General features: G+C 48.2%; 1 protein-coding gene and 1 pseudogene across 4 annotated transcripts in view; one reads left to right on the top strand and one right to left on the bottom strand.

The window, feature by feature from the left end:
- Positions 1–25180, bottom strand: part of LOC146871954 (microtubule-associated protein tau-like) — a 1902682-nt gene that overhangs the window by 546620 nt on the left and 1330882 nt on the right. The window lies entirely within an intron of this gene.
- LOC146871960 (homeobox protein Hox-A5 pseudogene) lies at positions 15985–16543 on the top strand (annotated as a pseudogene).

The raw sequence follows: 25180 nt of genomic DNA, 5'->3' as shown, positions 1-25180 counted from the left end.
TGGGCGATACTCTACTCGGAGGAGAGGAAGAAAGAGTAGGAGAGTAGTCGGCCTTTGATGGTCTGGAGTCTGAGGACCACGAAGATCTGTGGCTTTGTCTCCTAGGAGAGCAGTGGCGAGATCTGGATGCCCGACTCTTAGGAGAACGTGATGTGCGCCTTCTCAAAGCCAGTGACCTTTGCGGAGTGGCACGCCGGTCATGACGCTCAGAGGAGTGCACTGTTTGTATTACAGGAGATCTGGATCTGCTCTGGGTATGTGAAGGTCTTGTTATCCTTCGGATCTTCCACACCCTTATGTCCCCCAGCCACCTCGGGGAGATGTTAGTAGCAGGGGCTAGAGCCGGAACTGGTGAGGTTTCACGATTGACTTGCACTATCTGAAGTCCCGGGGAGGAAGAGACACTCCTGGAGGTCACTACCTGGACGTCCTTCAGCGTCGAGCGGTCTTTCGATGTCGCCCTAGGTCTCTTGGCAGGAGGAGACCTGTGACTGGACTGCGATCTCCTCAACGTCGATTTCCTTGACGTCGATCTTCTCACTGTCGATCTGGACCGCGATCTTCCTGACCTTTTAGGTCCAGAGGATGATGTGTGAGGTCTAGACGGCGATCTCGACGGTGACCTCCTCGATGACAGATGCGTTTATCTCATGCGTCTCGACAGCGAATGCCTGTGCTGACGTGTCGTCGGAGAGCGACTGCACCTTACTGGTGTCGAGGCCCTCGGTGTTCGGCTCGACGTCGATGCGTGTGAACCTCTCGATGTCAGTGGTGTTCTCGAGGTTGCCACGGACACCCTCGACAGTGGGCTTCAACGTTGATGTGCTGATGTCGAGCAACGCCCGCCTGCCGTCATAGGTGAGCCAGATCTGGACCGCCTATGCAGTGGCATCGACTTCGGCCTGTGAAGGGACTTCTAACCTGAAATCGTTTGCTTCGACGGCGAAGGAGGCCTCGACATCTATTACGACGCTGACTCGGAGCACAAAGGTATTTTGCAAGTCGATCTGTCCCTCGACGGCATGTGAGACCGGTGTTTTCTTTTTTTTTACCTTTTTCCTTGCGCTCCAGCCTTGTTTGAGAGGAGTGCAGTTTAATCTTCTCCCTTTCTCTAAGGGTTCGTTTTGAAAACTTGCTGCAGTAGTAGCACTGGTCTGGCTTGTGAGATGAAGGTAGACCAGCAATACAGACTGATTTAGCCATCTTTTTTCCACAGGCCGGGCACTTATTAAATAAGGCCGGCATTATGACAGGAAAAAATAGACAAAAACCAGAAAAACAACAGGATTTAGTAAGCCAAGTACTAAAGACGCTGAGTGAAAGAAAAAAATTCCACTTTAGACCAGAAATTAGTGATAAAAAACCACTAACTGGCGAGCTCAATGCTCCAGGATCCTCACAGAAGAAGCCGGAAAAAAGAACTGGCCTGTCACCTGTGGTGCATGATGGGAGCCTGGGGGATCCTGGAGGTCTTAAAGGCACGGCACCAGTTTTTCCAATTGTTCTATATGCAGCCTCTCTAGGCTAATTCTGCCTCTATGATCTTGCCTTTTTACCTTTGAAAATCAAGGTTGTGTTTTTCAAAGCAAACTGAAAGAAGTTTTCTTTATCTGTATCATGAAAATATCATGATGAATGTTTCTTTATTATTTCAAATGTAAAAGATTTACAATGCAATTGTGGCAGTTTTGAGCCTAGTAATATGTTTCCAGGCTGCATATGTATTCGTGTATGTATATGTGTGTGTATATATGTATGTGTGTGTGTATATATATATGTGTATATTATCTACTGGTTATAGTTAGGACCGTGTTTCCATAGGAAATCCGCAACATTCTATTTGGAATAACTTTGGTGCCGGTCGACGAATCCTCGCGAAATTTTCAAAACTAATGGGGCGCTACGCTCCGCTCCTACCCTGAAAGTCTCGGGGGGATTCGTCAAGCGGGGGCTGAGAAAAAAGGGGGGTCCCAAAACGCGTTTTCCCCATGCATTTTCCCGTAGGACCTTTAGTCCGAGCTACAGCCCGAACGGCTGAACAGAATTACTTGAAATTTGGCAGAGAGGTAGTCCTCAGGTCAAGGATGTGCCTTTTGTAGGTCTGGTGTAAATCTGTTCAGTAGGTCCTGAGAAAATAGCATTTAAATCAATATATATATCTGTAAGCGCGCTCCGTGCGCTTACCGTAAGCTTACCGTACGCGTACGGTGCCGTGCGCGAGCTCAATTCTGATTGGTGGTTACATGACTGTAAACATTCGAATCGGTCGAAATCAGGAAGTGTCGGCCGCCATTTTCTGTCTCTCGCACTGAGAAACAAAGGTGGGGAACGTGAAAAGGGGGCAACGAAGACAGTTGCTGACCCCCTAGTGTTTGTCAGGGGGTCCAAGAAGGACCCAAAAGTACGGAAAATACATTTAATAATATAAAAAAAAAATCGCGGAGTGCGCGTACGGTAAGCTTACCGTACGCGCACGGCAAAAAAAAATTAAAAAAAATAATAAAGAAGTAACAATCACATTTATTAAATAAGTTAAAGGACCCACAAGGGAGAAAAAAACAAATGTTACTGTGTAAAAAAAGGCGAGGCGCGCACGGCATGGACTGCGCAACGTGGGCGCTCGTGATGAGTACAGGCCCCAGCTAGGCCCGCAGGACACAAGGGTTCGCTCTCCTGTAAAGAAGCCTATAAGGAAGTTGGCACGGAAACTGCAAAGTACAAAGACACGGTTTATTAACCCTTAAGGGTGGTCCTACAATCCATACAATACCCTTCAGTATTGCATAGAGTAGCACAAAGAACTTGCATACATGGTCCCCTTTTATACACAACAGAGGGGCTCATAAGTGGGAGGATACGACATGAGACAAGAAATGTTACCTTTTATGGACATTTGCAATACAAGATCGATATGTGGGCGGAGCTGACATACTCCTTAAGCCCGCGAAAACATGGTCAAGCAAGGACTAACTGATAACAGATGTGGTCAAGTCTGGGCATGCGCCAGACGGACAAAGAAACTATTTATAGACTGTTACTAGGCAGATTACAAGAGCAACTAACACAAAGATAAGACTCTTCTCGTGCTGAGCACGTGGAGACATGACAATACAAAATGGAGTCCAGACTTCAGTCAACATAACAAAAGGAACATGTGTAAGGAAGGAGAATTCATGTCTTTAGTAAATGCTTAATCACATCGAAGTTGCAATTTACAACAGACGACCCTTTCAGCATTTACTGAAGACATCCGGCTTGTTAGAATAATCATCATATATATCGATTATCATCATTTCTTCTACTTCCTTAGCTAAACGTTTCTGATAAGTGACATTGGCAATAGCTTTCTTATCGGGGATACAAAAAGATACACATATGGAACAGAGCAAAGGACCACATTGAATACAGATACAGCAAGAAAACAGAACTGCTATAATTATGCAGAGACCAGTCAAAACCTTCCAACCCCAAGCAGTGATCAATGCCCAAAACCATCCAGAAAAGGACCAAGTGCCATTTTCTGTATGGATTTCAGCTGCAATTTTATGCAACCTGTTAATTGCATTGTAGACTGAAGGGGTGTGGTCAGGAATAAACACACAGCAACTACTTCCGATAATTTTACAAGCTCCACCTCGATCAGCTAACATAACATCTAACACCATACGATTCTGCAATGCAACAATTCTGGTAATCTGTAATTCTTCCGTAAGATTCCCAAGAGCAGCAGCGGTTTGGTTTGTCACAGCCTCTACCACTCGTGTTAATCTTCGAATTTTCCTACTATTTAGGGCAGCTCCAACGAAGAAAAACAATCCTAGATTGAAGTCGATATACTGCTGTAAACTGGTGTCAGTTTGATCCACATCATCAATTGATAAAGTACGTTTATACCTATTTACAGTCACATTATTCAACAACTTTAAATCCTTATGATAAGATGCAGGTGCCAGAAATACAGGAGGTAACAAAAATGATACATAGCATACTCCAGACCAACCGGCTGGCAAACGGTAATAACCTTTAGTTCCACACACAAAATACGTATTATGGGATGCTAAGAAAGTACTGTTATTCAATCCATCGATGTTTAATATGGTAATACAATCACTAACACCAACAGGAATGTAACCCACACTTTGGACACACAGATCCGCTTGAGCTTGTGCCACTTGAATCACAAATCTGTCTTTTCCCACAGTGTCTCTGGTGTTCGTGAAAACATATGGAATCGATTCATTGTCTGGTTGATACTCTTCCCATTCCCAAATTGTCCCATTCGCTTGCGGATATCCATCTTTATCCTGATGACATTCTTTATTGAGTCTGAAGAGTAATCGTCCCACTGTGGGTTTCCGAGTGGCAAAAAGCAAAGTGTACCATGCTCTACAAGAGCCATTATGAGAGAAAGGAAGAGGTATGAATGGCGTTCCTCCCTTCTTCTGATGAGCTGGCATCATACCACATATCCAACAGTTTGTAGCATTGGTGGCAACATGGGTATGATGTAACATCTGGATGAAAGTGTTATTCAAATAGGACTGACGATGCTTCAATTCTTGATACGGAAGGGTATAGAAATAGTGCTCCGCAGGCACTGGAGTGGTCAACACAAGCAACTCTCGGGCAGGAGTCACATTCTCCACAAACCATGTGGTTATCCCAACAATAGCTACTGTGAGCATAAAACCTATTGCACAAAGGATCTTCTTTTTCTCCATGTCAAAATAGAAAATCAATATCTTCCTGAAACTAAAGGTTTGTCAGAACTCTTCCCCTTGGGCAGCGGTCGATTTCTTCACCAACGGGCCAAGACGGGTGTCACTACACTAATGCAGGGCTGATCCCCCCCCTTGCCTCACTGGCTCTCCGTTTCACTAACCCAAGGGCCGTTCTGACAACATGTCCCAATACTGAAGGATTCACTTTCTTGGCCTCAGATGATATCGCCTTCCTCCAGGAGTCGCGTGGTCCGGAAAGAGCTCCTCAGCGTCGTTCGATTCCACAGCACGGCCTTTCTCTGTGGTCAGAATCTCTCGTTGATCGGTCAGTACAGCGGGCTCCACCAATCCGGGCGGTACTTTGCGGCAGTGCAGGGAATGAATCCAATTCTTTCTGTTGGAAACTCGCACAGCCGTCCTTGTTGCCAGCAAGACTTGCTCAGGGCCCACCCATCTCGGCTCCAGGCTGTTCGTCCTATCGAAGATTTTCAGCATGACATAGTCTCCAGGCCGGAGACTATGTCCTTCGCCGGTGGACCGATCAGGGAGCGCCTCCCGGACCTGTTGATGAATGGAAACCAAGTTATCCGTTAACTGTGCCAAATAATCATTCATCATTACGCAAGGTACATCATACACAGTCTTAGGTTTTGGTGGACCCCAAATATTCATTGGACGTCCAAAGACAATCTCATACGGTGTAAGACCGATTCGAGAGTGCGGTACCGATCTAATTGACAACAATGCCAGCGGTAAAGCATCTGGCCAAGTCAAAGACGTTGAAGCTTGAATTTTAGCGATCTTGAGCTTCAGTGTACCATTATACTTCTCGACTAGTCCTGCAGATTGAGGGTGGAATACTGAATGGAACTTCTGGGTGATGCCTAGACCCTTCAGAACATACTTTATAACATCCGCTATAAAGTGGGGCCCGTTATCACTCCAGAGAAGTCTACAAACGCCATATCGAGGGAAGAACTCCTTCAACAGCATCTTAGCGGTAGTCATTGCAGTATTGTCTTTCGTAGGGTAGGCCTCAACCCATTTGCTAAAGGCACACACCACTACTAGAACATACTTCAAATTGTTACAACGCTCGAGCTGAATGTAATCCATCTGTAAAACCTCAAAGGGTGCAGTAGGCGTTACGAACCCTCCTGCTGGGGTCCGAGTCCCCTTTCCTGGGTTGTACCTCAGGCAGATCATACAGGTCTGCACCACTCTCTTTGCCGTGCTAGCAATCTCTGGATGCTCCCAGACTTGGGTAAGCAATTTTACAATTGCGGAAGCTCCAACATGTGCTAGCCCATGTGCCATCTGAACCATAGGTTGTACAAAAGCTGTGGGTAATTTCCATCGATCCATCTGCTTATTTCTCCAGCAACCCTCATCATCCAATTCTCCCTCACTGGACCATTGCTCCCGTTCTTTATCAGAAGCGGTCCTCTGTATTTCTCGCACTTCTTCCTTCGCATCATGCCATCTTTCTACTTGTGACTTCACTACATACATGGCAGTAGCACCGGGCTGCATCGCAGTCTCCCGCGCCACCCGGTCTGCTAACGCATTCCCTTCTCCAACTTTATCGACTACTTTCCTATGGGCGCTACATTTAACGATGGCAATTCTCTTCGGATATGTCAATCCAGTTAAAAGATTATGAACTAACTCCCCATGCATTATTTGTACTCCATGCGACGTTAAGAACCCTCTTTCCTTCCAGAGCAGGCCGAAATCGTGCGCTACTCCGAAGGCATAGCGGCTATCTGTATAAACATTCACACACAATCCTGTACTGAGCTCACATGCTCGTGGTAATGCTATCAGTTCCGCTGCTTGAGCTGATTTCTGTGGTATGCGTGCTGTCTCCACTATTGTTTGCAATGTGGTAATCGCATACGCTGCCGAAGTCGTACCATCTGGTAGCTTCAGGCATGACCCGTCCACCCACAGTTCTCCATCTACATCTGAAAAGGGCGTATCCTGGAGATCAATACGACCCTTTGTTTGTTCCTCGGTCATAAGGATACAATCATGTGCTTCTCGTGCCTCAGACCGAGTCTCGGGGTATGGCAACAATGTGGCAGGATTCAACGTCACGCACCTCTTCAACGTGATATGAGGAGCCAAAAGCGTCAGCTCATATCCCGTTAAACGGGCACTGGTCAAATGCTGCGTCCTTGTCTGATTAAGCAGGGCATCAACAGCATGGGGGACTAATACCAACAGCTTATGAGATAACACAATTCCCTCGCTCTGGCGTATTGACACAGCTGTTGCCGCAACCGAGCGAAAACAACCAGGCAATGCTCGAGCAACAGGATCAAGTACAGCCGAAAAATATGCACAAGGGCGCTGCTTGTCGCCGTGCATCTGCACTAAAACTGATAATGCACATCCATCTTTCTCATGCACATACAGCGAAAAAGGCTTGGTATAATCAGGTGTCCCTAATACTGGTGCTGAACAGAGGGCCTGTCGCAGTTTCTGAAAGGCAGTGTCACACTCATTCGTCCAGGGGAGCGGGATAGGTGTATCTTTTGTCAAAAGGGCTAACAATGGCTTGGCTATATACGAAAACCCTAATATCCACTGCCTACAAAACGAAACAAGACCCAAAAATGCGCGCACGTCCTTCTGCGTGGACGGCGTCGGTGTATCCAGAATCACTTGGACACGATCTGGTGTGAGTGCACGTCCCTCCTTAGACAAAAGGTGACCTAGATAAGTCACCTTTGGTCTACAGAATTGCAACTTTTTCCTAGAGACCTTGTGATTGTGGGATGCCAAAAAGGAAAGCAAAGACAACGTACTCGTTTCACACAACTCCGGGGTGTCAGCCGCCAGCAAGATGTCATCGACATATTGAATGAGGGCGACACCCTCGGGCAGAACAAAGGAGTCCAATTGTCTTTTCAAAGCTTGACTGTAGATGCTAGGGCTTTCCGTATAGCCCTGAGGAATTCTACAAAATCGGTAAGACCTATTATTTAAAGTGAAACCAAAAAGGTATCGAATGAATGGGAATCGAAAAGAAGGCATTTTTCAAATCAATAACTGAAAACGTGGTCGCCGTAGGCGGAACCAAAGTAAGCAACGTCGTGATATCCGAAACCACTGGGTACTGAGGTATCACGATCTTGTTTACTTCTCTCAAATCAATGATAAACCGATAGACTTTGGCATCCGTATCCTTTTTCAGAATGGGTAGAATTGGGCTATTACAAACATTATAGGGAACTTCTTCCACCACTCCCACCTTAATCAAATCCTGCACAATCTGTATAAGAGCCTCTTCCCCCTCCTGCGAAATACGATACTGGGGAAGGCGTGGTAACACCGCCCCCTCCTGGACAGTAATGTGAACAGGCGGAATCACCATCTGTCCCACATCAGTATCCGAGGTGGCCCACAGAGCACGGGGGAGGGCAGCTAACACAACATCTTCTGTGACCACACACATCCGTTCAGACAGGGGATAATTGTCATTCAATATCACCCGCACTCCAGCAGGGGAACACCGGATCGTAGCTCTAAAGTGCTTCAGCATATCAAGGCCCATAATATTATCCGGCGTGTTCGGAGCTAACAAAAACGGACAGGGTGCAGAAAAGGAATTAACCTGAAATGTGAGGGGCTGCGAAAGAGGGCTTCGGGAGAGTGTTCCATCGAACCCTACCGATGTAACCATTAAGCCAGATGGGGGAGCCCTCGGAACCAATTGTTTAGACAGCGCACTACGAGTCGCTCCTGTGTCCACTAGAAACTGATCAGTGGAGCCCAAAACCTCAGCTGATACGTAAGGACCCCTCTGATCAACTGGCACCTCAACTGATTCTAACCCCCATCCAACGCATTCCTATGCATGCTGAGAATCATGATACCCAGACCGGTCAATTCCCGACACTTGATACTGATTTTGTCGATCAAAAACATTAGACATATCTCGTTGCTGCCCAGCAAGGTCAAAACGAGCGTGATCAGTAGAATTCCCTCTAAAATTCGAAAAAACCCCTCTACCTCTGGGGCCACTCTGAGTGTGTCCCTGACCGTGCCCCTGCCGTGAAGCATGCAACGCTGGGCATTCTCTGGCCCAGTGCCCCGATTGCTTACAATACGCACATTGATTCCTATTCAGATCAGATCGGCCCGAGGGAGGACCATAAAATCCTCCCCTACCTCTATTTACACCCCGTCGGGGCGGACCAGATACTTGTGCTAACATCACCTTCGTTTTTAAATCCTTCGATTTATTTTCCTCCTGCCCCTTCGCTTCTAGCTCCTGGCGCTCATAGTACTGAGCTATAGTCAGAATGGCTGTCGGGGTCGTAGTGGACCAAGAACTTTCACTCGCTTTGAGGCGAGCTGCAATTGCCGGTAATAAATTCGCCACATATTTGTCAGCAAAAAGGTGCCGACCCGTATCATCCGTAAGAGACTGACCACTAAAATCATGGAACGTCTCCTCAAAGCGCGTAAAGAAATCTGCAACTGATTCATCGGCTTTCTGCTTACACGAGGCTAGCATATTCCAGTCAATCTTTTTAGGGGGAATGATGGTCTTCAACTTAGTCAAAATAGCAGCGGGGAGATCTAAAATAATCTGAGGTGGTTTCTGCGCAGGCTTTCTCTCCCTATCCTCATCCTCAAGTTCAGACCATCGAGCCTTAAAAGTGGCAACATCATCTACCTTCCGCACGGATCGCCACATATCTGGTGGTAGAATAAGCCCAAAGAAAATCTATATCCGCTAAGGTCATAATACAAGAATTCAAGGCCCCCTCGACTTCTTCGTAAAAGGCCGCTGGATTCTTGCGGGGATCAGGCAACGCATTCTTTAATGCCATGACGTCAGCCCTGTGCCAGGGAGTATAAACCCAATTATACACAAAATATCCCTTAGCATCGGCGGAGGTAATATCCGAGCTAGTCCCCGCTCCTTTAGGAGGAACATACAAAGGCGCCGCCTCGCGCATTGGTTTAGCATGCACTGGATCGCTCTTATCTGATTGAGAGATGGATGAATGGCCGCCTCCAGTACGCGAATCCGACCGCCTTTCCTCCTCAAGATGTTGGCGCGCTTTCTCTTTAAGGTCTGCTGCCGCATCCCGCAACGCAAACAGTCGCCGAACTGCTTCAGGCGCCTTAGAGGGAGAGAAAACACCATTACGCAATGCTTTAGCATCCAATACCACATCGTCAGGTTCAAAGACGCTGGAATATTTCCGAAAGGCACCAATCACTTCATCAGAAAAGTGTCCCAAAAAATACAACCTTTCTCTATCCTGCCACGACTCCCAAGAAGCCAACAGTTCATCAAGGGATAACTTGCCCTTACATGCACGATAAGAAACCTGCCGAAGCTCACCCATTCGCTCAGCCGATAACATGGACCGCGTGTCTACCTTACTCGAACCCGATCCAGAATCTTGTGGCCTCGGGGCAGACGCGCCGACATAAGGAGGTGGAGAACGATCTAATAAATAAAAATCATCGTCATGATTATTAAGGACAGGATAGAGTGGCTGACGAACAGCATATTGACCCGAGACTTGTAACCTATGTTCTTTCTCTTGTTTCTCCGTCTGTTCTCTTTCCTCCCGACGCTTTGCTTCCTGCGCTCTCACATGATCATTCTTTCGTTGCTCTTTGTCAAACAGCGCTTTCTCGCGTTTCTCTCGCTCACGCACTTCCTTCACCCATAGTCGCACACATTCAAACATGTCTTGCCGCGCACGCCGTTTACACATACACTGTTCCACATACTCAATCTTACGTATATCAAACGACCCATACAACGGCCACCGTAACTCAGGATCCTTCTTGGTATATTTCCTCCATACTGTGCTGTACATTATGGAGGAAAGACCATGCTTCACATACATATCCCTATTAGGAGTCCCCTCTGGGGGAGCTGGAGCAGATTCCTCGAGGTTTAACCGGTTTCCAAAGCAGCAGCACCACTTACGGAGTGCGCTAAAAGCAGGCATGCTCAAAAATAATGCAGAATATGCAGTATTATCAAAAAAATGGCACTTAAACGTTGTGCTGTTCAAAGTTACACAGTTCCGGAGAAATATCTCCACATTACCTGCCTATATGTGTTGCAACGCATATATTCTCACAATAATCAATACAAGATATGACCGGTCATCACAAATCAAACTCAAATAGCCAACCCAGGCTTCAAAAAACTCGGAGCAAGTACCGTACAACGGTTCTTACCAATCAAGAGTCCAGATTCCAACTGCCAAGCTCCGAAATTCGCCCAAACGGCTGTCACGGCAGAACCGACAGAAGAGGTCTCAGTCGAGGACCGGCGCCACCCAGATGGTCAGCTCGGAAGGGAAGGAAGAAAAACCTCGGGATGCCAGGACTAAAGTGCCTCTGGCAGTGATCACATCCCCGGCCAAATTCCTCACCTTCGTCGCGACCAATCCTTCGAGCATCCGAGTCGCCGATGAGCCCCACGTGACGGGCGCCAATTGATGAGTACAGGCCCCAGCTAGGCCCGCAGGACACAAGGGTTCGCTCTCCTGTAAAGAAGCCTATAAGGAAGTTGGCACGGAAACTGCAAAGTACAAAGACACGGTTTATTAACCCTTAAGGGTGGTCCTACAATCCATACAATACCCTTCAGTATTGCATAGAGTAGCACAAAGAACTTGCATACATGGTCCCCTTTTATACACAACAGAGGGGCTCATAAGTGGGAGGATACGACATGAGACAAGAAATGTTACCTTTTATGGACATTTGCAATACAAGATCGATATGTGGGCGGAGCTGACATACTCCTTAAGCCCGCGAAAACATGGTCAAGCAAGGACTAACTGATAACAGATGTGGTCAAGTCTGGGCATGCGCCAGACGGACAAAGAAACTATTTATAGACTGTTACTAGGCAGATTACAAGAGCAACTAACACAAAGATAAGACTCTTCTCGTGCTGAGCACGTGGAGACATGACAATACAAAATGGAGTCCAGACTTCAGTCAACATAACAAAAGGAACATATGTAAGGAAGGAGAATTCATGTCTTTAGTAAATGCTTAATCACATCGAAGTTGCAATTTACAACACTCGGTGCGCGAAGCGCACCGAGCGCCCACAGCGCGCGCACGGTGCGCGAAGTGCACCGTGCGCGCGGGGTGTGCGCACAGTGAAAAATCAGAAAAAAATAAATAAATAAATACATAACTTAGCATTTAAAAAACCGTACAAATTCACTGAAAAAACCATAGGTTTCACACACGTTATAGTTAGGAATTATCATTTACAAAACCTTGCAAATTCACTTAAAAAACCATAGGTTTCACACATGTTATAGTTAGCTGTACATTTCACTCGTAAAAAACCAATGAAATTCCACGTTATAGTTAGATCAGGTAACTATAACTTGCGCGACCGCAATCCACAATGTGTAATTTCAGATGTCATCATTGATGTCATGAGTGATGTCACTGACCATGTCATGAGTGATGTAATATGTGACGTCATCAGCAGTTTATTGTGGGCGCGCAAGTTATAGTTACCTGATCTAACTATAACGTGGAATTTCATTGGTTTTTTACGAGTGAAATGTACAGCTAACTATAACATGTGTGAAACCTATGGTTTTTTAAGTGAATTTGCAAGGTTTTGTAAATGATAATTCCTAACTATAACGTGTGTGAAACCTATGGTTTTTTCAGTGAATATATATATATGTGTGTGCATATGTATGTGTGTGTGTGTGTGTATATATATGTGTGTGTGTGTGTGTATATATGTATGTGTGTGTGTGTATATATATATATGTATGTGTGTGTATATATATATATGTATGTGTGTGTGTGTGTATGTATGTATATATATATATATATATATATATATATATATGTAAAATTTGTCATTGCTCCGGGGTCCCCGCACATGGGCGGGACTACTATTCAGTGCTTATGACTATTGATGAGTATCCCCTGGAAGAGAAGCAGTGTTTACAAGATCCAAGAATGTTTGGCTGGAGCAGAAAATGTATAATCATGTTCCCTGTGCTTACTGGAGGAAATTAACTCCAGTGTGCTCCTGGGAAACGTGTAGTAGAATATTAGTGAGCTACTAGAATGATTCTGATTGACTCTGTGTCAGCAATGACCGCGGCGACCAGAAGTGCAGCGGTCTGGTCTAACCCTGGATGCAGTGGGTGACCTCCTGTGCGGGTGTATATATCAGTATAAAGACCTTGGTTTTTCTATTCAGCTGTAAAACAGATTGGGACATTATTCGCAATAAACTGTTACGTATTTTCCCTTATATAAAGCGTGACATACTAGTGTAAATACTTTTTCTGAATGGATGCATGCACATTTATGCACTATATATTTATTTATGTATGTATGCCTATTTATAGGAAATAAAGGCAGTAGAATTGTTTGTTGCTACCAATACCGCAAAAACAACTAAACATATTAGCAGAATGATTTATTTGCACCTCTTATTTTCACATTGCAGCTGACAGGCAGCGCATTTGACTGCCCCAAATGATACTCAAAGTGCAATGCTGTAATTTTTCCTATAATGGGAAGTAACCTCAATTTGACCCGGCCCCTTCAACAATGCTTCACTAGGGCAAAAAGAGGGAAAGGAAAATCCGCCTGGCTTCCCGCACTCAGCAGCCTCTCGCTTCCCACTCTACACTGCACGAGTTTACCTCTCAAAGTACTTAGGCAGGATTTATAACTGGATAACAACAGCACGTGACTACGAGCCACACCCCATATTCCGGCACCTACGTAGGAGAGAAGCAACTACATGTCTCAGTCATTTCCATAATAATTCATAAATTGTGCAAGGGTGCTATTGACACACAAAATGGGCCACACCTTGGATGGGGTTTTTTCCAACTTTCCAGGTCTGTCCTTCGTGGGCCTTCTGCCTTTGGTTTGGTCGGATCACGCCGCGGCCCTCTTTAATCTCAACGTGAAGAGTCGAAAGCCTAACGGTAGTGATTCAATAGAACAAATTGAAACTAGAGCATGGAATAGGGTGGAGGCGGGGAGCCTGCTTAAGGTACTGACCTCTTCAGCAGCCCTTAGATCGGGTGGAACGGAGGAGGCAGGAGCCTCATATACAAGATGGCTTTCGCAGGCTTGCAAAGAACTAGCCCCACCTAAATCTATTATGCCTAAAAGAGTTGTCCCCTCGCCCCCCTGGTACTCTGAGGAGATAAAACTGCAAAAATGCACTTGCAAACGATTGGAGCGTAACTGAAGGAAGGGCTATCTCGATAAAGAGAAGCGGATATACAAAGCAAGTTTGTATACTTATAAACAAACGGTACGGCTGGCCAAACAGAAATACTATGCAGCCCAAATAGAGTTAGCAAAAAACTCTTCTAAAGAGCTGTTTCACACTGTTTCCAAATTGACCACTCTTAGGCCAGCTACTATCCAGTCCAGCCCGGAGCTCTGCCCAGAGATCGCTTCGTTCTTTCAAACTAAGGTTACTAATATTTTTTCAAGCCTCTGTGATCCTATAAAGGATGCCTTGGAGGCAATTACTGAAGCGGGAGATGTTGATTCTCCGGCAGAGACCTTGGAGGTTTTTAAATCACTAACCGTGCAGGACACAATGGAGCTTCTAACAGATGCGAAATCTGGTTCACCACTGGACCCATGCCCTTTGAAAATTATTAAAATGGTCCCTCTCCCTATTGCTTGTTATCTCACCCCCATTTTTAACGGGATGTTTGAAGGCGGTCAGTTTCCGAAACAATGGAGGAAGGCCTCCATACTACCTCTGTTAAAAAAAAAACAGTTTGGACCCTCTTGATCCGAATAATTTTCGGCCTATTTCCCGCCTGCCTCTCCCTGCCAAGCTGGTTGAAAAGGTAATGAACAGACAACCCAGTGCCTTTCTAAAGAAAACCCATAAGCTTGATCCGTCCCAATACGGCTTCAGGGAAGGTCATAGCACTGAGTCTGCTTTGATTAAAGCGACGGAAGAAATCAGATCAGCAGTAGATCAGGGAGGCAGGGCATCCCTGATCCTTTTAGACCTTTCAGCCGCATTCGATACGGTCCATCATGGGCTTTTAATGGACCGTTTAAGGAAATGCGGGGTTCAAGGGAAAGCCTGGGAGTTACTTAACTCATTTCTCTCTGACAGAAGTCAGATAGTCGCACTTGGCAAATTTCATTCACAACCCTTCTCCTTACCATGTGGCGTCCCGCAGGGGTCATCGCTTAGCCCGACCCTCTTTAATGTGTACGTTGCTACCCTGGCGCCTATCATTAGTCGCTACGGGTTTGGGATCACCGCGTATGCAGACGACACACAAATTGTGGTATCTCTACTGCCGGGTAGGGAGATGGGGTTGGATCTTCATTTCCAGTCATGTATGACGGAAGTAGGTCGATGGATGGCAGGTAATTGCCTGAGGTTGAACTCGGATAAAACCGAGGTGATGTTGTTTGGAAACAACCCTAACTTTTGGACGCCCTCCTGGTGGCCGCCTTCACTGGGGTCTCTCCCTACCCCAGTTGAGAAGGTCAAAAATTTGGGGATCCTGTTAGATGGAAAACTATCTATGTCTGCCCAGGTCAAGGCGGTAGCTTCTAAAACAGGGCACATCCTAAGAACATTGAAAAAAATCCTGATTCTGCTGCCGCTAGACTGCCGTAAAACTGTGGTCACGGCCTTGGTCTTATCTAGGTTGGACTACTGTAATAGCCTTTATTTAAATTTACAGCAAAATCTGTTGCACAAGCTTCAGATGCTTACAGGTACCCCCAAATTTGCTCCTATCTCTAATGTGATAAAAAAAACTGCACTGGCTCCCGGTTGGGAACAGGGTTCAGTTTAAAGCTCTTTGCTTGGTTTTTAAAGCGTTACATGGAGAGGGGCCGGACCATCTTAAAAGACAATTTCAATGGTACTCCCCATCGCGCCTGCTCCGATCTTCAGAAGCTAAATTGATCGCAGCCCCCTCTATAAAAAAAGCCCGATGGGTCGGGCGCAGTTTCTCTTCCGGCGCTGCCAAATTATGGAATAAATTGCCTTTTCACTTGAGAGACGCCAACAATCTGCTAAGCTTCAGATAGGCCTTGAAGACTTGGCTTTTTTTTAACTAACTCTCGCTGCCCTGGCCCTATCCTGGGAGAAGTAGTCAGCGCCAGGACACCTATTTGGTAATCGCGTGCTTTATAAATCACCTTAAAAAAATAAATTTAAAAAAAGGACCAATGAGCCACAAATCAACCAGACATAGAAAAAAAACAAATGAGCTCTTATTTTGTAAACTTATTTTGCTGCCGCTATTCCAATGTCCAAGACTACCCGATCCACAATTATGGAGACTCCAGATTGGTGAGCAAGCTGTGCAGGGAGCCAGTAGGCATGCATTGCAGTTGTTACAGCTACGTATACAATGGTATGGAACTGAGCATGGGGCAGGCAACCTCCCACCCCTTTAGTGCCACTGAGACCGCAAGAAATTACCTGCCCAGCAATGCCACCTCTGCAGCCGCGGTGGAGGCCAGGTACACTCTTCTCCGGCTCCACCTGCCCCACTTCCACCCATGCCTCTGAGAGCCACCCGGGACTGAGGGTGGTGAGCAGAACCCACCTGGTGAACTCCACCGGTAGCTCGTACCACTCCAGCAGCAGTTACAACAGAAGTACAACCCACATCAGCAGTAGCAGGGATGGGATAGGCGACTCTTCTAGGAAGGAGGAGGACACGCGGCTGGTGACAAGCAGGCAAGTTCAGAGCCCAGCCTCAGCAGAGACAATAATGCACTGCGCAAACACAAACTACAGGGCTCTCATAACAAGCTAAACCTTAGTGCTGAAAAGGGGCACTGAAACAAAAACCAAACATCTTCTAACATGAGCAGGAAATAAAAGAAGTCCCCTTAGGAACATATCAACACCTACATCGTACGGAAACTGTAGTTGGCCAGTGCTCCTGAGCAAAAAACAGAAGAGCTGTATCTGGAGCACCAACCAATGAGGACCCAGCAAAGAAGAGCGATGCAGGAGTGAACCAACGGCAAGCAGCAGGCGGGATTACACTCCGTATATTGATTACAGCAGGTCTTGCAGACCGCGCATGCACACTGCCTAGGCTTGACCTAATAAGGCATGCAATCCTACCAAAAGTTTTAAGTAACTCATCATGACTTAGATGTTGCTTTTTCTGGTACTTGCCCTCTACTAAGCAAAGCTAAAGAATTTTATTTTATTCCCTATAATCTATATCTGTCTAGTCCCTGAACCCAACTTTTTCTACTATGCTGGATTCGATTTTTAAACCTAAACATTGTTTAGTATTGGCATTTTAACAAGGATAGAAGCTGGTCTCCGAACCTGCTGTGTATTAGGTTGTCCACATTATAAGGACACCGCCGGCATTTTTCGCTATTGTAAATTACATTACCCGCTTCTGACGCAAAGGTTGATGACAAGGGCAGGTCCTCAATTAGTTGGGAAATTGACACGTCAGCTGGCTTTACACTAAATGCTGAGGTACTAGGCCATACTTTTTTCACTCATTTGCTCCTTTTATATATACTGGGTTTTGACATCTCTGCAAGTTATTTTTCTTTTAAGTATGTTGAGTCACGAGATGCAGTGTAACTCCTTCTCTCGATATACACTGAGCATGGGCACTGGTTCTATGTTGGATTGTTTGTCGCATAGCGAGTTTAAGGCAGTAGGGAGTCTAAATGAAAGCATATGCGGCAACCCCAGGTGGTTTTAGAGCTGAAGAGGCCTTCTTTGCTGGAGTTGAGGATTGAATGTGATCAGCCTTTGTGGAAGGCTTGGCACCCTTTGACTCAATGGAGAGTGGTGGCCCTTGTGTGAGCTGGTCTCTACCAGTGTGCTAGTGGCTCAATGCCGTACTTTCTTGGGAGTGGCACTCTACATCTGCATTAAAACTGATGTGCCAGCAGTTCTCGGAGTGGTTTTCATCTGAGGGCCAGGCTTCTATGGCAGGCTATCTCCGGCAAATGACTTTCCTCGGATTCCCCTAAGCGGCTGTGGGTTAATGGGCGAGGATGAGCCCTGATAGTCCAGCCTCTACCTCTGCATTAGTGCTAAAGGGATCTTCCTCCTTTCCCCAGAAGATGTTAGTGATCCCCAACAGGTCTTGCTGCTGCATGGTGCACATCAACCAACATTCCTGTCAGTACAGAAATGTTTTCTATCAGAAGAAGGCTAGGCATGAAAGGTAGTTGGCGAAGTCGTGATCAGACGATCTGCAAAGATTACAGACCTTGTTGCGGCCCGTCCACATATACTTAGTGTGGGATTGAGGACAGTATTGGAACAGTGTTCTTTCTATCATAGTGGGTGATTCTCGGATGAAGAGTGGCTAGGCTCCGACGCTGGTGGCCAAGAATGGAGGCTCCGCTGGTCTTCTGCTGAAAGATATTTCCCAGTATCAATAATAAATGAAGCAGGGCACCAACAGGACTCGATGCATGAGGAACACACTAAATTTGGAGCCAACTTGCACATCTAAACCCAACAGAGGGTAAAAAAACCATGGATGGGCATGGCTAAGATGGTGGCGAGATAGGACGTGGGTCCCTATCCCTTCGGCGCCACCACGACTTCGCTTTGTTTTATCGCCCGTTCGGGCACCCATCTGCACTTACCGGCGGATGCGCTGCATAGCAACGGTGTCCTGGACTCAGTGGCGGGCTCCGTTTTGAGATTCTGGGGCCTTTTCCTGCAGATCGGTGCTTTCCCGGCCCCTGTGTCGCTGCGGCCTGGGGGGAGCTGGCTGGCCGGCCGGTCGGGCCGCTGAGTGGAGGAGTAGACAGCCTTGCTCCCTGGGGCTGCCGGCGCTGGAGCTCTACGCGGTGCTCGCAGGTACCCCCCGATGTGACTTGCTGCACTGGCCGGGGGCGGAATTGGCATGATCGCGGTGGGACGCGATCTGGAGGCGGCGCCATTTTAAGGTGGCTGGGGGACGACCCACTCGATCTTCCCAGAAGATGGCGGCCGGCAGAGCCTCTTAACAAGGGCCTGTACCCGGGCTGTGCGGAAGTTCCTGCCCCGAATCCCCGATCACCACGAGGGTTCCTGAGCTTGTGAGGTAGCTGAGAGCGGCAGCGTGAATGTAGCGGCAATCCCCCAGGAGACCCACAGGTGAGAGGCGGCGAGCCGGGAGTGTGGAGCGCTCGATACGGAGTCAAGGCTCGGTCCGCTGATCGGCGGACGGTGAGTCGGCCCGGTCAGGGCTACTGCTGGTGCCTGGGAGCATAAAGGGGGAGTGCTGCAGCGTTGCCGGTGCTGCGCGCTGGTTTCACAATAGCGGCTGGGTTTAACGGGAGTGGTGCAGCTGGGAAGTCTGTCCCCAGGAAGGGGAATGTCTGTTGGTGTCAGCCTGCATGGGGATTTCTGCATGTTTCCATGAGCACTTTTATTGCCACCTCTCTCCTGAACTAAGAAGGCAATGCTTTTGATGGTGCATTGAGTGCCTGACGATACACCTATGCCTCCCACTGGACAATAGTACGTGTGTGCAGCGAGTCCTTGCCCCGGTGGATCCTATCGGCTGCTCCCTTGTTGTGTCAGAGGTCACGGGGCGGGCTGTGCATCAGTGACTAGGTGGCTGCAGCACCCTGTCCTCCTGCCGGTGCTCATCCCTGAAGGTGCTGGTAGTGAGGTGGTAGTTTTTGTGGCCCTAGCTTTTCCGGGGTGCTGTCTCCTGTGCGGGCCTCTGGACCTGGCTGCCCGCTGCTTCACAATACTCCCCTTGTCAATCCTCCGCTGACAGACCGGAGGGCATGCTGCTGGGGGTGAGCGGTGCTGCCCGGGACCGGCGGACAGCACGGAGTGTGTAAGTAGAGCAGGCCGGTGGTGAGGAGCTGCGGGGGTGTGCCCTCCTGCGCGCCGCAGTACACTGAAGAAGGTCGTTGGACTTGTTGCAGTGGGCTTGGTGGTCGTGTGTGTTCTGGCCTGCTACCCGTCTTCGTGGAAAGGGGCACGTGGATGTCCCGCGGCGTTCGCCTGTGATCACTATGTCACTGACTAGGGGAAAGAGAGACAAGCCTCTGAAAGATCTTCTACAGAAAACAGCAGGACACGCCACGCCACAAACTGCCGCTGGATCGGCGCTGGTGGATGAGGGGGATGCACCGGCGACTAAGGCCTTTATGATTGAGCTCTTTTCCACTATCAAGGAGGACATTTAGGACCTCCGTTCACAGCTTTCTGCGGATCAGCGTGAAGTCCGGCGTGATGTTGATGGAATTGGGGACAGAGTGGCGACGTTGGAGGAGCACGACCTAAGCAGGGAGGATGATCTCCATCAGCTACAGCAGGAGATGCTGCGCCTCCAGAAGCAGAACATAGAATTGCAAGCCCACGCGGAGGACTTGGAGAATCGCTCCAGGCGTAATAACATCCGGATCCGGGCGGTTCCGTGGAAGGGTAAGGGTGATGAGCTCCGTGCCTATGTTCATGCCTTGTTCCTGCAGATTCTTGGGGATGACGAGGTGCGGGAGATACAAATGGACCGTGCCCACCGTGTAGGCCTTCCGCGTAGTGCTAAGGCCCCCCCTCCAGTCATACTCGTCTTTGTACATAATTTCCAACTGAAGGAGCGTATCCTGCGCAGGGGTAGAGATCACCACCAAGTGCAATTCCGCGGCCACCAGCCTACGCTTTACCAAGACTTAGCGGCTTCCACACTGCTTAAACGCAGAGACTTTAAACCCATTACCAATCATCTCCGGGAACAGAAGATTCCTTACTCCTGGGGCCATCCGTTCCGCCTCCCGATCCCTTGCGGAGGCGTATGACAAGTTGGGATTGGAGGGGCCCCCATCCGGGGCAGAAGATACTTCACCGCTCACTCGCAGACGACGTCGCTCCTCTGACTGGCAGCGAGTTGGGGGGAAGATGCCGAGCCCTGCCCCTGACATGGCTGCTAGTAAGCTGGAAAGAGAAGCAGCCCTCTCTTCAGTTGCACAGGTTACAGACACCCCGCGACACCTTGAAGTACTTGGCATTCATCTGAATACTACTATTGGCGTCGGAGGGAGGGGGGTCCTCGACAGTACACGGTGTTGCCTTCCTCTTGTCATCAGTGTGATAGGCATGTCAATCTTGGGGCGGATGGACCTGTGCCACGCTCCCCTGGATATTGGTCACTACGACAAACTTTTGTCATGTTTTCTTGTTTTCTTTCTGGTATGTCTTTTTCAGGGTTTTTTTATGCTGTTGAATGGGGATATTTTTGGGTGTTCTTTTGGGGCTCCGCATCAGTTCACGAACGCGATAAGCCAGTAGCCCGGTTTGAGGGAATGACCTTCATTAGAGTTGATCTCGGTGGTATGGGGTCAGTACATGGATATTCTCTCCTTCACTGTTCCGATGAGTAGGGACCTGAACATTGTCAGCTTGAATGTACGGGGGCTGAATAGTCCTGTCAAGCGGTTGGCAATACTCTCCCTTTTAGAAAATGATGGGGGGGGGATATTTGTTTGCTACAAGAAACCCACCTTTTGCCTAAAGACACCAAGCGTATGAGGGATAGGTGCTTCCCACAACAGTTTTGGTCTTCGGGCCAGTCCAAACAAAATGGGGTGGCGATCCTCTTTAGTGCACGTTCACAATGCAAATTAGTTTCTACGATAGCAGAACTGAAGGGTTGTTTCTTGGCAGTCAGGGTGCAATGGGGGGATATGCATTTTACGGTTGGGTCCTTATATGCCCTGAATGAGCGACAAGAACCCTTTTCGCGCTTAGCCCTGTCGGAGGCTCTTGCATCTCCTGATTCGGCGCTTCTGATTGGGGGAGACTCAAATGTGGTGATGGATCCGGAGTTGGATAGGTCGGGGAAGCGATCCAATCAGACCGGGGCATTGTCCCGAGCTGGGAAACAATGGCTCTCTGATTACGGAATGTGTGGCGAATGGAGCACCCGAAGGAGCTCGACTATACATACTTTTCAGCGGCACACAAAACATATGCGCGTCTTGACCACTTTCTAGCCTCTTCATCTCTTTTCCCTCACTTGTGCATTGCGGACATTACTCCTCGATCCCTCTCAGAGCATGCCCTCATTTCAGTCCAACTTCCTGCGCGCGGTCTACTCCTCCGGGCTGGTGTCTTCGTGATTCCCTCCTTCACTCGGACGACGTCATTCAACGGATTCGGGACATTATAAAACATTACATCGCTAAGATCAGGGTGAGACACCCCTCACGTCAGTTTGGGAGGCCTTGAAGCTAGTAGTACAGAGGGGGGGGGGGGGAGGGGGGGGGGTGTGGGTTTATCGCGGTTGTGGCATCTTTCGCGTGACTTCGCAAAAGAAAGGGAGCTGAGCTAGAAAAGGAGGTTGGTGAATTAGAGGCAGTTCACAAGCACACGGGGGCCCGAGAGTGTGGAGGGAATTTGAAACGCGGCGCCGTATGCTGAAACATCTGGATAGGGCCGAGCATGCGCTCCTGCGGCTCCGGCAAAAAATTCTACTTCAGTGAGGATAAATCTGAGAGGATGCTCGCTCATAGATTACGGGCGCAGGGACAGATGACCGCAATCCCTGTCATACGGGGTCAGTATGCAGTAGAACATACCACGGATGCCCTGATTGCCAATACTTTTCGTCAGTTTTACGAACGCCTTTATTCGAAGGAGGACATCCCTTTGCATGACCCAGGGGAATATTTGGCCTCCTGTAATATCACCCCCTTACTCAAAACGTCGGCTGACGATTTGGACTCCCCTATTCGTCTCGAAGAGGTGATATCGGCAATAGCGCGGCTCAAAGTGGCTAAGTCACCAGGCCCGGATGGCTTTTCAGCCCTGTTCTACAAGCTATTTTGTGTAGAGCTGGCTACCCTTTTAACAAAGCTTTTTAACTCTTTCCTAGACACTGGGGAGGTGACGCCTTCCATGTCTGAGGCGGCCATCTCTGTAATTCTAAAACCCGGGAAAGATCCAGAGGAGTGTGGGTCGTACAGACTGATCTCACTCCTTAATATTGACGCAAAGTTGTTTGCGGGTGTGTTAGCCTCCCGACTTAATCCCCTCATGGATAACATTGTAGACCCGGATCAGTCCGGCTTTATCCCGACGAGGCGGGGATAATACTAAGACTATTGCACCTCATTGATCTTATTCACCAATCACATACTCCGGCCTTTCTGCTCTCAATAGACACGGAGAAGGCTTTTGATCGGGTTGATTGGGAGTATTTATTCGCGGTGCTACGTACATTCGTGTTCGGAGATAATTTCATCCGTTGGGTTCGTTGTCTCTACACCTGCCCCAGGACGGCGGTGCGGGTCAACGGCTGCAAGTCGTCCCTGTTTTCTATTGCGCGGGGCACGCAGCAGGGTTGCCCCTTGTCCCCTTTCTTATTTGCGCTCTACATGGAGCCTTTTGCTCAACGCGTCCGTTCCAACCCTGACATTGCGGGCCTGAAGTTTGGAGCTGATGTTCATAAAATTAGTATGTACGCTGATGATGTCATCCTCTCACTCACACAACCCCGAACGACATTGCAGTACTTGACTAAAGAGCTCTCTACCTTTGGAAATGTAGCGGGGTTTAAGGTCAACCTCACAAAATCGCAAATCCTCAATCTATATATTCCGGAGACTGAGATACAGGATCTCCAACAAGATTTTGAATTCCAGTGGGTGTTCACGGATATTACCTACCTGGGCATTCGTCTGACCTCTTCCATTGCTAGGACGGCCACTCTTAATTACTCCCTGTTGCTGGAGCAGACGACCAAGGCACTGGCGGCCTGGTTGTGTCTCAAACTGGCATGGTATGGCAGGTTGGCGGCAGTGAAGATGACTGTGTTACCGCGCATCCTCTACATCTTCCAAATGCTTTCTTTGAGCCCGCCACCAGGTGCGCTTCGCAAACTGCAGGGACTTCTTAATAAGTTCTTATGGGACAATGAGAAACCATGTCGCGCATTTGCGCATGTGACTTCCCCGAAAGCGCAGGGAGCGCTCGGCTTCCCGATGGTGAGCGCCTACTATCAGGCAACATGTCTCCGTTTCATCACGGAATGGAACAGACCTCTATCCAGCAAGCACTGGAATTGTATGGACCAGATGGTAGCGGGTCAGAACATAAGGCGGGAGCTGGCTTCCGCGCCGGCATAGAGCGTGGGGGCTGTACTCCTCTCCGGTTACCTCCCCGACTCTCAAAGTTTGAGACCGATTAGCGGGCCCGAAAGGGTGGACTACTTTCCCTTCCCCTCTGTCCCCCATCGTAGATAACCCCGACTTTCAGCCTGGATGTGCATCCCAGATTTTCCAACGGTTGCGGGAGGGGGTTTCAAAAGGGTGGGTGCCCTGTTTGATCTCGGGGGCATGATTCCCTTTCCCCATCTACGTAGGGATTATGATTTGCCGGAGTCCGATATCTTCCTTAATTCGCAGGTCGTACATTGGGTCACGCGGCCGGATAATTTCACTCTAATGTATCGCCCCCTGACGTCCTTTGAAAAATGGCTGAGGTTTAAAAAAGGCGATAGTAAACTCATCTCTAAACTTTATGCCATGATCACTACTCCAGCGAAGAGACACCGCACAAAAGCGCAAGTCAAATGGGAAACTGACCTAGGGAGGCCCTTATCGCACAAAGAGTGGAAACACATTGTTTAAAGAGTGCACCATACTGCCTTCAACACGGCAGGGGCGGAATCTGCCTATAAGGTGGTTACTCATTGGTATTATACTCCAGTGCGCGTTAAGAGTTGGGACAGCTCTAAGTCAGACCTCTGCTGGCGGGGGTGTGGTCTTGTTGGCACCCTGGTGCATTTACTTTGGCGCTGCCCCAAACTGGTGCGCTATTGGACAGCAATCATTGAGGACATTGATGCAGCATTTCAGATTACTCTGCCACGTACTCCCAAGCACACCTTGTTAGGTCTCCCCCATCCTAAGTTTTTTCCGCTGAAATCACTGAAGGGTAAGCAAATAGCCATGGCATTGTTGGCAGCGCGACAGGTGCTCCTAGCATGTTGGGGGATCGCTGACGATTCCAGACTCTCGAGATTGGATTCAGAAACTTTGGCAACTATTAGCAATGGAGCGGTTATCTCTGAGTGTAGATGGAAAAGGCAAGGACTTCGCAAAACTGTGGGCTCCTTTTTTGCGGATTCTTACCAAAGATATGAGAGAAGTCGCGTGCCCTAAGTATCTGCAAGTTTTGCATCTCATTCCTCTGGAACTGCCTGGTGCATCCCTGAATTGACTTCCTAGTTGTCTGACCAATGGTCGGTGACAAGAATGAACTGGCCTTACTTGATTCGAACTGATGCGGAGGGAGGGGGGTTTGTTTCTTTGTTACTGTTTCTTATAAAAGTGGCACTCTCGCTTGGCGCCTTACTGACTAACTATGGCCTGACATCATCGCGAGGTCGTCCTCGGGGATGTAGACCTAAACGCTGTGTCATTCTAAGTAGTTTTCGCTCTGCCGGCGCTCTGAT

The sequence above is a fragment of the Triturus cristatus genome, chromosome 1_1 (genome assembly GCF_964204655.1).
Source record: "Triturus cristatus chromosome 1_1, aTriCri1.1, whole genome shotgun sequence".
NCBI lineage: Eukaryota > Metazoa > Chordata > Amphibia > Caudata > Salamandridae > Triturus > Triturus cristatus.
Note: the sequence above shows the minus strand (reverse complement) of the source record. Positions and strands in the feature narration are given on the sequence as shown.